This window comes from Muscardinus avellanarius (assembly GCF_963383645.1).
Source record: "Muscardinus avellanarius genome assembly, chromosome: 21".
Lineage (NCBI taxonomy): Eukaryota > Metazoa > Chordata > Mammalia > Rodentia > Gliridae > Muscardinus > Muscardinus avellanarius.
Genome location: NC_137807.1, coordinates 20,949,912 through 20,961,600, shown reverse-complemented (window position 1 = coordinate 20,961,600; position 11,689 = coordinate 20,949,912). Strand labels below are relative to the sequence as shown.

At 49.7% G+C, this 11,689-nt stretch overlaps 1 protein-coding gene across 1 annotated transcript in view; it reads left to right on the top strand.

Moving 5' to 3' along the window:
• The window catches only part of MYO18B (myosin XVIIIB), a gene marked incomplete at both ends in the record, with an annotated part of 248,379 nt that overhangs the window by 91,012 nt on the left and 145,678 nt on the right, over window positions 1-11,689 (top strand). The gene's annotated exons all lie outside the window — the stretch shown is intronic.

Here is an 11,689-nt window from a genome sequence, read left to right as displayed (position 1 = left end):
CAGTCCGAGAGTCCCAAAATGAGAGGGCCACCTCTAGGGAGCGCCAGCTTGCCGTGCCAGATGAGAGCACAGGGAAGAGAGTGGTGTGGAGGTGAAGATCAGAACCAGACAGGACTCAGATAATTCTTCCCTTCTGTGCATCCTGCAAGTTACAGACAGACAGATTCCTAAACAGATTCGGACGCCAGCACAGGGCAGGCAGGCAGGCAGGCAGAGAGCTCTAGCTGGGCCAGGAAGAGCTATGGTGGTCAAGCGAGTACTCCTCCAGGACTTTTAGGGTGGGTAGGACGAGGCGATGGGGTCCAGGGGCTTGTCAGGGGCGCAAAATTCAAAGTGTCACCACGCTGGCTGTGGTGGCGGCTTTCTCTAATCCCACTCCTTGGGAGGCTGAGACAGGAGGATCATGGGTTCGAGGACAGCCTTAGCATATATTGAGACTCTTAGCAACCTGGTAAGACCCCCTTTTTTTTGTGGTACTGGGGATGGAACTCAGGGGCATTCTACCTCTAAGCTACACCCCCAGCCCTATTTTTTAGTCTTTTTAGCTTTTTAAACAGGGTCTCACTGAGTTGCAAAGGGCTTCGCTAAGTAGCTGAGGCTGTCTGCGAACTGCGATCCTCCGGTCTCAGGCTCCCGAATGCTGGGATGACAAGCGTGCGCCACCACTCTCGGTTAAGACCCATTTTAGAACAAAAAAATAAAATTGAGCTGGGAGGTATAGTTCGGAAGTAGGATGCCTCTGGGTTCAGTCCCCAGTAACACAAAAATAAATAGTGCAAGACAAATACTCTTTTACCGTAATATCTTTAAAACTGTAAATCAGTGTAAAAAATCCATGAGGAGCCAAAGATTCAACCTTTAGATAAAGGTAAGATTCTGTAGGACAAGATTAGGAGAGTCAAGATTTTAATCATTGTGAATTTTTTGCATTACTTGGAATTTTAAAAATTTTTATTGGCGCATTGTAATTATACATCACGGTAAGATTCAAATTCATATATGCACATGACATTATTTGGTCTGTTTCCTTCCCTAACCCTCCTTTTCTTTACAATATTCTACAACCAACTACCTACTTTCCTTCCTTCCTTCCTCTCCCTTCCTCCTCCTTCCAACTCTCTTTCATACGAGGTATTAAACCCAGGGACATTCTGCCTTTGAGTTACACACCCAGCACGATCCTCCCTCCCTCCCTCACTCCCTCTTTTCCTTCCTTCCTTCCTTCCTCCCTTCCTTCCTTCCTTCCTTCCTTCCTTCCTTCCTTCCTTCCTTTCGTGGGTCTGGGGATGGAAGCCAGAGGCATTTGACCTCCGAGCGACACCCCCAGCCCTATTTTTTATTCTTTGTTTTGAAACAGTCTCACTGAGTTGCAAAGGGGCCTCGCTAAGTAGCTAAGGCTGGTCTTGAACCACCATCCTCTGGTCTCAGCCTCCTGAATGCTAGGATTACAAACGTGTGCCACCTGGGTTCCATCCCCAGACCCACGAAAGGAAGGAAGGAAGGAAGGAAAGAAGGAAGGAAGGAAGGAAGGAAGTTAGTTAGCTTACAAACGCTCTCAGGGACCCGGGCGGGCGTTCCGGGGGCTCCACATTCTCATTAGCACTTGCTGTCGTCTGCCAGGTCCATTTAGCAGTTTTCTTGGGTGCGTGCTTGTACCCTGTTGCCATCTTAACGCACCCTCTTTGCGTGTTCTTGGCTGTTTGGCTATCCTCTTTGGCACAGCGGACTTGCCATTCTTTTGCCTAATTTTCTGTCATCCCCTGTAGTGATACGTCGCGATTCTGTACCTGTTCTGGACCCGAGCTCTACTGTTGCACACCCGTGCTGTAGATTTTTTTTTTTCACTCTGCTGCCTGTGAGGGACACAGTGGTGTTAAGTGATGTTTTCTCAACCCTTGAGTTTCTTCAGGACTGAGCTTGAGGTCAAAGGACTCCAGAGCTCCCGGCTCTCCATTGGTATAGCTTAGACATTTTGGTCTTGTTCTATATTTTGCCAGTTCTAAAATGCACGTGGTTGTGGGGTTCGGGAGGCAAAGAGACACCGCCCGACAGCAGGGACAGGCTTCATTTAGGAATAAAACCTGGACGGAGGCATCTGATCAGGGAGAGAGCCCACGAGAGTCAGAAGCCCGCCTTCTTACAGGCTGGGAGCTCTTTATGGGGCAAGGAAGGCGGGTACAGGAGTAGTTGTGCAAGCCATTGGTCGGGGTGCTAGTGGCCAGGTGATCTTGGGGCAGGTGATCTTGGGGCAGGGCAGTGGTCACGGTGTTTGTCTTTCCTTGTTCTTGGTTCTCTTTTAGTAAAGCTCATGCCAGACACGCAGGGCCCGCACGTGGTCCTCCTACCTTTTCTCATCTCTGAAATCAGATTGTCTTCCCAATCAGTGGCATCTTAAAATATGCAGCGCTTTCTCTTCCTACCTTTTTATTAATTAATTCATTTATTGTGGTATTGGAGAAGGAGCCCAGGGGTGTTCTGGCCCAGCCCTATTTTATTTTTATTTTGACTTTTTTGGTGGTACTGGGGTTCCTGGAAACCCTTCTGCCTCCGGGCTACACTCCCAGACCTATTTTTTTTTTAATATTTTTTATTTGGAAACAGGGTCTCTTTAGCCAGAGAGGCTAGCTTCGAACCTGCATGGTCCTCCCAAGCGCGGGGATTATAAGTGTGCGACACCATGCCCGACTTCCTGTTTAATTTTTTATTTTGAAGCAGGATCTTGCTAAGTTGCTGAGGGGTCTGCTATGTTGCCGAGGCTGGCCTCGAACCTGTGATCCTCTTGTCTCAGCCTTCTAAGTACTGGGATTACAGGCGTTCACCACCACTTCTCCTCTTCCTCCTTGTGCTCCTGCTCCTCCTCCTCATGCTCCTGCTCCTCCTTTCCTCCTCTTCCTTCTCCTCCTCCTCTTCCTCTTCCTTCTCCTCCTCCTCCTGTTTCTCCTCCTCCTCCTCCTCCTCTTCCTCCTCCTCCTCCTCCTGCTCCCACTCCTCCTCCCCCTGCTCCCACTCCTCCTCCCCCCTCTTCCTCCCCCCATGGCCCTGGTTCTGGGGATTGAACCCAAAGGCATTCTCTCTCTGAGCCTTACCCCCAGCCCTATCTTACCCTTCAATTTCATACAGGCTCTTTTACAAGCCCAAGGCAATTCTGATGCAGAAAAAGGATTCCTGTAGCTACAGGGCATGGGTCCTTGCCTTGAGAAGTGGATCAGAATCCTCTGTGGGGTGTAGAAGAATACAAATGGCCCCACCCCAGCCCCGCGATTTGGAATCAGCAGCTCGGGTGCCCGGGCCGGTCTGCACTGTGGCCAGGTTCTCCAGCATGGCGGAAGCTGCGGGCCTGGGGACCACACATGGAGAATCACTGGGCTAGAGACAGAGAGTGGGCCTCCTTTCCAGCGCGAGCGCCCCTTTTCCTGGAAGGGGGCTTCTGCTGACAGTTGGGGGGGCAGACCCCGCAGGGCCAGGCATCAGGAAGACACCTGCTGAGCTGGCGGCTCTGCACCCCACCCTCTGTTCTCCGTGGGGGGGGAGACAACAGACAGAATGTGTCTGAAACACGCTGAGTCTCATCCCAGGAAGCGCCATTTGACTGGGCTTATTAAAAAGACAACATTATTGCAAAATGATTTAAGGGCTTCATTTGCGAAGGAGCAGAGGAGAGGGCTAGGAGCCACAGGGAGGCTGGCTAGGAATATTCTTCAGGCGTGCAGACTCTGCCTGGGCGCAAAGTGGTTTTTTTTTTCTACACGGAATCAGCACCCCGCATCTCATAGGGTCCCCCGGGATTCAGGCGGGCGTGGAGATGGGCGGGCAGGGTGGGGCATTTTACTTCCTCTGGGGATATATTTGAGGCTTTCTCCAAGACATTATTTATGGGGAAGAGACCAGGGCCTAGGTGCTCTGGATTTGGGGCCTTATTAGCCCAGTGGGTTTTGCTTTTGGGGGAGGAACTGTGGAGAGACCACCAGAAGGGACCGGGGATTTGGGTCTCAAAGACCATTTTGCTGAGCGCGGGGGAGCTTACCTGGGATGTATAGAAGTGTGGCCCTGGCTTGTCCCCGGGGAAGGGGGGGTGAAGGGCAGTGACGTCCTGGAGTCTTAGGACTATATCTCAGGTCTCCTGACTCTGCCACACACCGGGGTGGACATGGCCGCTCCTAAGTTCCTGCCAAACAAGAGACCGGCTTCCTGTCCCATCCAGGGGATGAGGGTCTCATGGGCCTTAGCTGCTGGGAACACCTCTTTCGGGGGGGGGGGCAGCTGGCTGCAGAGACGCTTGGCTACAGTGTGGCAGAATGCAGAGACGGCCATGGCGGGGCCAGCCGGGGCCTCTCAGAGGAGGACGCAGCTGGGATGTTCCCGTGTGCCTCAGTGTCACCACACAAAAGCTGGGACCGTGAACTCCTCTGCCTGCCTTGCAGCACAGACAGGAAAACTGGAGATAATACACATACCAAAAAGGAGTTAGAATAATCACCCAACTTTGAATATCTGGTGCGGAGAAGCCGAGAGCTGGCTGGAGGGAGCCAGGGATGTCTGGATTCGTGTCCTTATTTCTAGGGCATCGTGGGAAAATTCCTCAGTGCTCTGGGTCTTTATCTCCTTGTCAATAAAATGGCAGTAGTAACAATTTGGTTGTCAGGAGGAGGGAGGGTTGAGGAATCACATTTAAAACAGTTACGGCAGCTGGGCGTGGTGGTGCACACCTGTAATCCCAGGACTTGGGAGGCCAAGACAGGAGGATCTTAGGCTCGAGGCCAGACTTAGCAATGTAGTGACTAGCTAGAACCTGTTTAAAAGCAAAAAAACAAAAAACAAACAAAAAAAAAACCTAAAAGGACTGGGTGTGTAGCTCAGAGGTAGAATGCCCCTGAGTTCAATAACTAATTTAAAAAAAATGAAATACTTATCACAGCTGGGTGTGGTGGTGCACACCTGTAATCCCAGGAGTTGGGAGGCTGAGACAGGACGATCCCAAGTTTGAGGCCAGCCTCTGCAACTTGGTGAGCCCCTCTGATAGTCGAGGCGGCCTTGGAGGCTGGACCACAGCTTCAACTTCTTGACAGCGCAAGAGCCAGGCTGCGGATCCAGGGTCTGCCTGTGTGTCTGTGTGTCTGTGTGTCCCTGTGTCTATTGTTCAGGGTGATGGGGATGGGCCTGGGGGCCTTTCCCCTGGGGTCCCCGCGGGCTCCCTTCAGACATCCCTGCGAGGCTGGCTCAGCTCGCATCTTATCTGGCCTTCCACTGGCTCTCCGGCCTCTCCCCGCAGAGCCGATGCTTTCTGGTGTGTCCCACGTGGCCCCTGACCCCTGACCGGTGACCCCAGGGCCCAGGGGGAGGGAATGGAGGCAGATGGCGGAGGCGGGCTGGGGACAGTGGGGTGAACCAAGCACTAGGAGTCAGGTGGCCCTTAGCAAATCCATTCGCCCTGCATGCCTCAGTTTCCCCTCTACTCTCAGCAGCCAGTGAGTCTGAGCGCCTTCTCCTACATGGGGTCCTGATGAGCAGGTCCACGCCCAGGCCCAGGGTGGAAGCCTGCTCACTCGTCCTTGTCTGTGTGCAGGCTGGCTCGGGACTTCCGGAATGCCTTCTGAAACTTTTGAAAACACTTTTCTGTGCAATCGGCACCTTCTAATTGCGCACAGCCACAGGGTACGGTGCCATGGCTGCACGCACGTACGCGGTGCGGAATGATCTGGCCAGCATAACTGGCGTAACCCGGACCTATCACGTCTATCATCTCTTGTGCTGGGAGCATTTGAAATCCTCTCCACCCGCTATTTTCAAATATACAATTAATTACTGTCCGGAGTCCCCTGTGGTGCTGGGGCACACTCGACGTTGTTCCCCCAGCCCTCTGTACCCCTGTGCCCATGAACCCTCCTCTCCACATGACCCTCCTTTTGCATTTGTGAAGTTGTGACGATAACACGGGGACCAGCCAAGACATGTGGGGGCCCCCCCTGGTTTTCTTCTCTCCTCATTGACCATGAGGTCTTCACACAGTGCAGGCCAGGTCTGAGAATACCCCAGCGGGGCCCGCTTTAGGCTGAGATCCGTGGTCAGCACTTAACCTCCACCAACCCCAGTCACCAGTTGCATCCTGGGTCCCAGGTGGCGCGTGTGCACGGGACACGTTCATCTCCTGATAAAAGGCATGGCCAACTCGCTCAGCCCCGTCCCCTCTCTCCAGCAAGCTCGAGGGCCACCATCTCTAAGGAGAAGAGTATTTCTGTCGATTTGGTCGAGCATTGACTCCACAGAGGTTTGCCCAATAACTTCTAGCTAATTGGTCCTCCTCCTTGCCCCGCAAGGACCCTTCTGGGCTTGCGGACCAGGCTCCCCATTCATTGCAGTTACTGTGCATTCACCTGGCAGCTCTGGGCACGGTGCCCACGCCTCAGCTCTGCGGACAGAGCTCCCGGGCCTCACAGGGTGCGAAGCGGAGGGATCTCTCTGGGGCTACGGGCAGGCCGGGGGCCGCTTGTCCATCCCAAACCCATTCTGTCATCTCCTCTGTTTGAAAGGACTAATTGTCCTTTGGGCTCCAGACGTTGGGTTCTGTGAAACTCAAAATTAATGCACTAAATTAATTTTGTATTCCTCTAGCTCAGGCCGATTAGCACAAATTAAATTTCACACTAATTGGCTAAGGCAGAGAGAATGCGATGCCCATGTTTGGAAGGAGTGCGGATTTCGGGAACGGGGTGGTGGAGCTTGGGGTGGGATCCTGCGCCTCTCTGTGGCGCCCCAGCCGGAACTGTGTGGACACTGCGAGCCATCCCTCTTCCCGCATCGATGACAAAAGCTTCTGCATGTTGGTGCGCAGACAGACCTAACCACCTGAAGCCCCAGGGAAGAAGAGAGTTAGGTACAGACCCGGCAAGTTCTGCGGCAGCAGTTTCTAAAGTTCTTTGGGCGTGGTGGCACACGCTTGTCATCCCCGCGCTTGGGAGGAGGAGACAGGAGGATCGCGCAGGTTCAAAGCCAGCCGCGCTGGCTAAGAGACCCTGTTTCCAAAATAAAAGGGTATAAAAATAGGTCTGGGAGTGTAGCCCGGAGGTAGAAGGGTTTCCAGGAACCCCAGTACCACCAAAAATAAGTAAATAAATAAATAAAGTTCTTTGGACATAATCTCCCTGGATCATGGCAAAATGCAAGTTCTTGGACACTCAGGTTTGGGGGATCTGAGAGCCCTGGAATGCGCATTCCAACAACCATCTCGTTTATTTTTTTAACCTGGAAACGGGGTCTCACCAAGTCCTGAGAGCCTCACTAAGTTGCCGAGGCTGGCTTTGAACTTGCGATCCTCCTGTCTCCGCCTCCCACGTACTGGGATGACGGTCATAAGCCACCATGCCCAGCTCTTGACGTACTTATCTTGATGTACGTAGTGAAGGCATTTCTACAGTTAAACAGTTTAGCAGACTCGCCATCTCAAACAGTTAGGTTCCATTTTTCCTTTTGTGGCAAAAGCCGCTCACGTCACGCCCTTAGCAGATGCCCTGCCTCGGGGTAGAGCCACCACCGCGTCCCAGGAGCTCGCCCTCCCCTGGGCGGCCGCCGCCGAGCGCTTGGCCACAGCCTCTCCACGAGCCTCTTGTTTTCTCTGGCAAATTTCCGGAACCTGAAGGCTGTGTTATTTTGGAACAAGGATACCACAGGAACCCTGACCCATTTGGCATTTAAAGTCGGCCATTTAACTGGAAAACGAGAACAAATATAAAGGGAAAAAGCAAGTGAGTACAAGTGGGAAATCACTGCCGTGCTCTTTTAAGCTTAAAATGATCACACCTGCATCCTCTGCAGCTCCTGGGCGCATCCTTCGATGTACAAACCCGTGTCTGCTTCTCCCTTAATATATGCAGCTACACAATTTCCGGTTTGAACATTTTTACAGAACTCTTTGTGAACTTGTTTTTGTTTGTTTGGTACGCGTGATTAAACCTTGAGTGATTAAACCTCCAATTTACACATCCAGCCCTTTTGATTTTTAATTTATTTTGCGGTATTGGGGATGGAGCCCAGGGGGCATTGTACCTACAAGCTACATCCCCGGCCTTAATTTTTAGTCTTTTTTTTTTTTAAATTTTGAAACAGGGTCTCACTGAGTTGCAAAGGGCCCCGCTAAGTAGCTGAGGCTGTCTGTGAACCGCGATCCTCAGGTCTCTGCCAGTCTTGTTAAGTTGATGAGGGTTTCTCTAAGTGGCTGAGGCTGGCCTCGAACATGCGGTACTCCTGCCTCAATCTCCCAAGTATTGGCATTCCAGATGTGTGCTAACATACTCAGCCTGACTTTTTTTTTTTTTTGTATTGAAGATTGAACCCAGAGGCATTTTACCTCTGAGCTCTACCCCCAGCCCTATTTTAATTTTTATTTATTTTATTTATTTTTTATGGTACTGGGGGTGGAACCTAAAGGCTTTCTCCGGGCTATACTTCCAGACCTATTTTATATTTTATTTGGAAACAGGGTCTCACTCAGTTGCAGAGAGCCTCACTAAGTAGCTGAGGCTGGCTTCGAACCTGCGCGATCCTCCTGTCTCAGCCTCCCAAGTGCGGGGATTACAAGATGTACTACCATCCCTGGTTCATAATTTAATTATTAAGTTTTTTTTTGTACAGAGATTGAAATTAGGGATATTCTAACTCCAAGCTACATATGTAGGCCTTTGTATTTTTATTTTTAATTAATTAATTAATTTTTTTGTGGTACTGGGGGTGGAACTCAGGGATCTTCTACTTCTGGGGCTATACTCCCAGACCTATTTTATATTTTATTTGGAAACAGGGTTTCATTAAGTTGCTGAGGGACCTGCACGATCCTCCTGTCTCAGCCTCCCAAGTGCGGGGATTACAAGCGTGTGCCACCATGCCCGGCTATTTTATTTTATTTTGAAACAGTGTCTTGCTAAGTTGCTGAGACTAGCCTCAAACCTGGGCTCCTCCTGTCTCAGCCTCCTAACTACTGATATTACAGGTGTGTGCCACTGTACCCAATCTCACTTCTTTAAAACAGAGTAAATGATGAAGTTCTATGACTGTAGAGACCTAATTTTACTTCAGTTTTATAGATGGGGACCTAGGTTGTAGCTGCAACCCTATGTATTTTATAGTTTTTGATTTATAATTTTATTGGTGGTGGTAACTGTGCAACCCCATGAGGGTTATAGTGACACATTTATACATTCACACGGCCCTTGTGTATTTTCCTGCACACTCTGCATGTTAGTATAACCGGTAATGAGACCTTTATACACAGACATAACATGATTGAACCGTTACCCCTCTGCCCTCCTCTTTCCCTTCCTCAGCCCTCGCCTCCTAGTCTTCTGCTCTCTCTCCTCGTTAATCTTAATTTCCTTATGTTTCCCATTTTTCTCTCCAGCTTCTACATATGAGATAAAACACACGACCCTTGACTTCCCGAGACTGGCTGATCCCACTCAGCCTAATATCCCCAGGTTCCATTCATTTCCCTACCAATAACATGATTTTGTCCTTTCTGGCTAAGTAAAATCCCATCGTGTGTGTATACCACATTTTCTTTTCTTTTTCTTGTTTTTTTTTTTTTTTTTTTTTTTTTGGTGGTACTGGGGTTCCTGGAAACCTTTCTACCTCCGGGCTACACTCCCAGACCTATTTTATACTTTTTTTTAAAATTTGGAAACAGGGTCTCCTAAGCCAGCGAGGCTGGCTTCGAACCTGTGTGATCCTCCTGTCTCCGCCTCCCAGGCGTGGGGATTACAAGCGTGCGCCGCCACGCCTGGCTATACCATATTTTCTCGATCTATTCAATGTTGGTGGGGACCTAGGTGGGTCCCATTCTTCTACTCTTGTGGACCGTCCTGCTACAAACATGGGTGTGCATTGTGTGACTATAGTGTCCAGATTTAATTCTTTGAGGAAGATGCTGAGGGGAACATAGCCAGATCAAGTGACGGCCCCTTCCTTGTCTGTGGAGAAACCTCCAGATCGCTTTTTTTTTAATGCAGCTCACCTTTATTAATTCCATCTAAACTATCCTGCCGGATTATCAGGCAGAGTCTTTGTCCAGCTGTTTATGTAATGTGCTAGGTTTACATAATAGCTAAATAAACAGGTGATTACAGGCTAGAATGCAATTGCAAAATCAGGTTGGGAGCACACAATATTGATAATAAGCATGAGTGGCTGTCACCTGGTAGGGGCAGATGGCCCATGGGGAGCCATGGAGAGGGCTCCAAGCTGAGCCCTTCCCAACACAGTGAGCATCCATCCATCCATCCATCCATCCAATCATCTATCCATCCAATCATCCATCCATCCATCCAACAATCCATCCATCCATCCATCTATCCAATCATCCACCAATCCATCCATCTATCCAATCATCCATCCCTCCATCCAATCATCCATCCATCCATCCATCTATCCAATCATCCATCCATCCATCTATCCAATCATCCATCCCTCCATCCAATCATCCATCCATCCATCCATCCATCCATCTATCCAATCATCCATCCATCCATCCATCCATCCATCCATCCAATCATCTATCCATCCATCTATCCAATCATCCATCCATCCATCCATCCATCCATCCAATCATCCACCAATCCATCCATCTATCCAATCATCCATCCATCCATCCAATGATCCATCCATCCATCCATCCATCCATCCATCCATCCAATGATCCATCTATCCATCCATACATCCAATAATCCATCCATCCAATCATCCATCCATCCATCCAATAATCCATCCATCCATCCAATAATCATCCATTCAATTATCCATCCATTCAATCATCCATCCATTCAATCATCCATCCATCCATCCATCCATCCATCCAATCATCCATCCATCCATCCATCCATCCATCCATCCATCCATCCAATAATCCATCCAATCATCCATCCATCCATCCATCCATCCATCCATCCATCCATCTATCCAATCATCCATCCATCCATCTATCCAATCATCCATCCATCCATCCAATCATCCATCCATCCATCCATCCCTGTGTCTTCCTGGGAAAGAGTGATTGATGGTCACTCTTGCAAGATTAAGAAGAGCTTCTGCTAATGTAGAACTTTGTGTGTGTGGTACTAGGGGTAGAACCCAGAGGCTATCTACCTCTGGGCTACACTCCCAGACTTAGTTTTTATATTTTATTTGGAAACAGGGTCTCACTAAGTTGCTAAGAGCCTCACTAAGTAGATGAGGCTGGCTTCCAACCTGTACAGTCCTCTTGTCTCAGTCTCCCAAGCACGGGGATTACAAGCGTGCACCACCACGCCCGGCTTTAACATAGATTTTTTTTTTTGGTGGTGCTGAGATTCCTGGAAACCCTTCTACCTCCAGGCTACACTCCCAGACCTTTTTAAATATATTTTTGTTTGGAAACAGGGTCTCCTAAGCCAGCGAGGCTGGCTTCGAACCTGCGCGATCCTCCTGTCTCAGCCTCCCAAGTGTGGGGATTACAAGCGTGTGCCACCACGCCCGGCTAACATAGATTTTTTTTTTTTTGAGCATTTCTTATACCCCAGGCATTGGGCTAAGCTTTCTGTGGATTATTTCATTCCCAACCTCAAAATCACTCCTTATATTATCCCCCTCCATTTTTTGTGTGGGTCTGGGGATGGAACTCAGGGGCATTTGGCCTGCAAGCTACACCCCCGTCCTATTTTTTTTATTC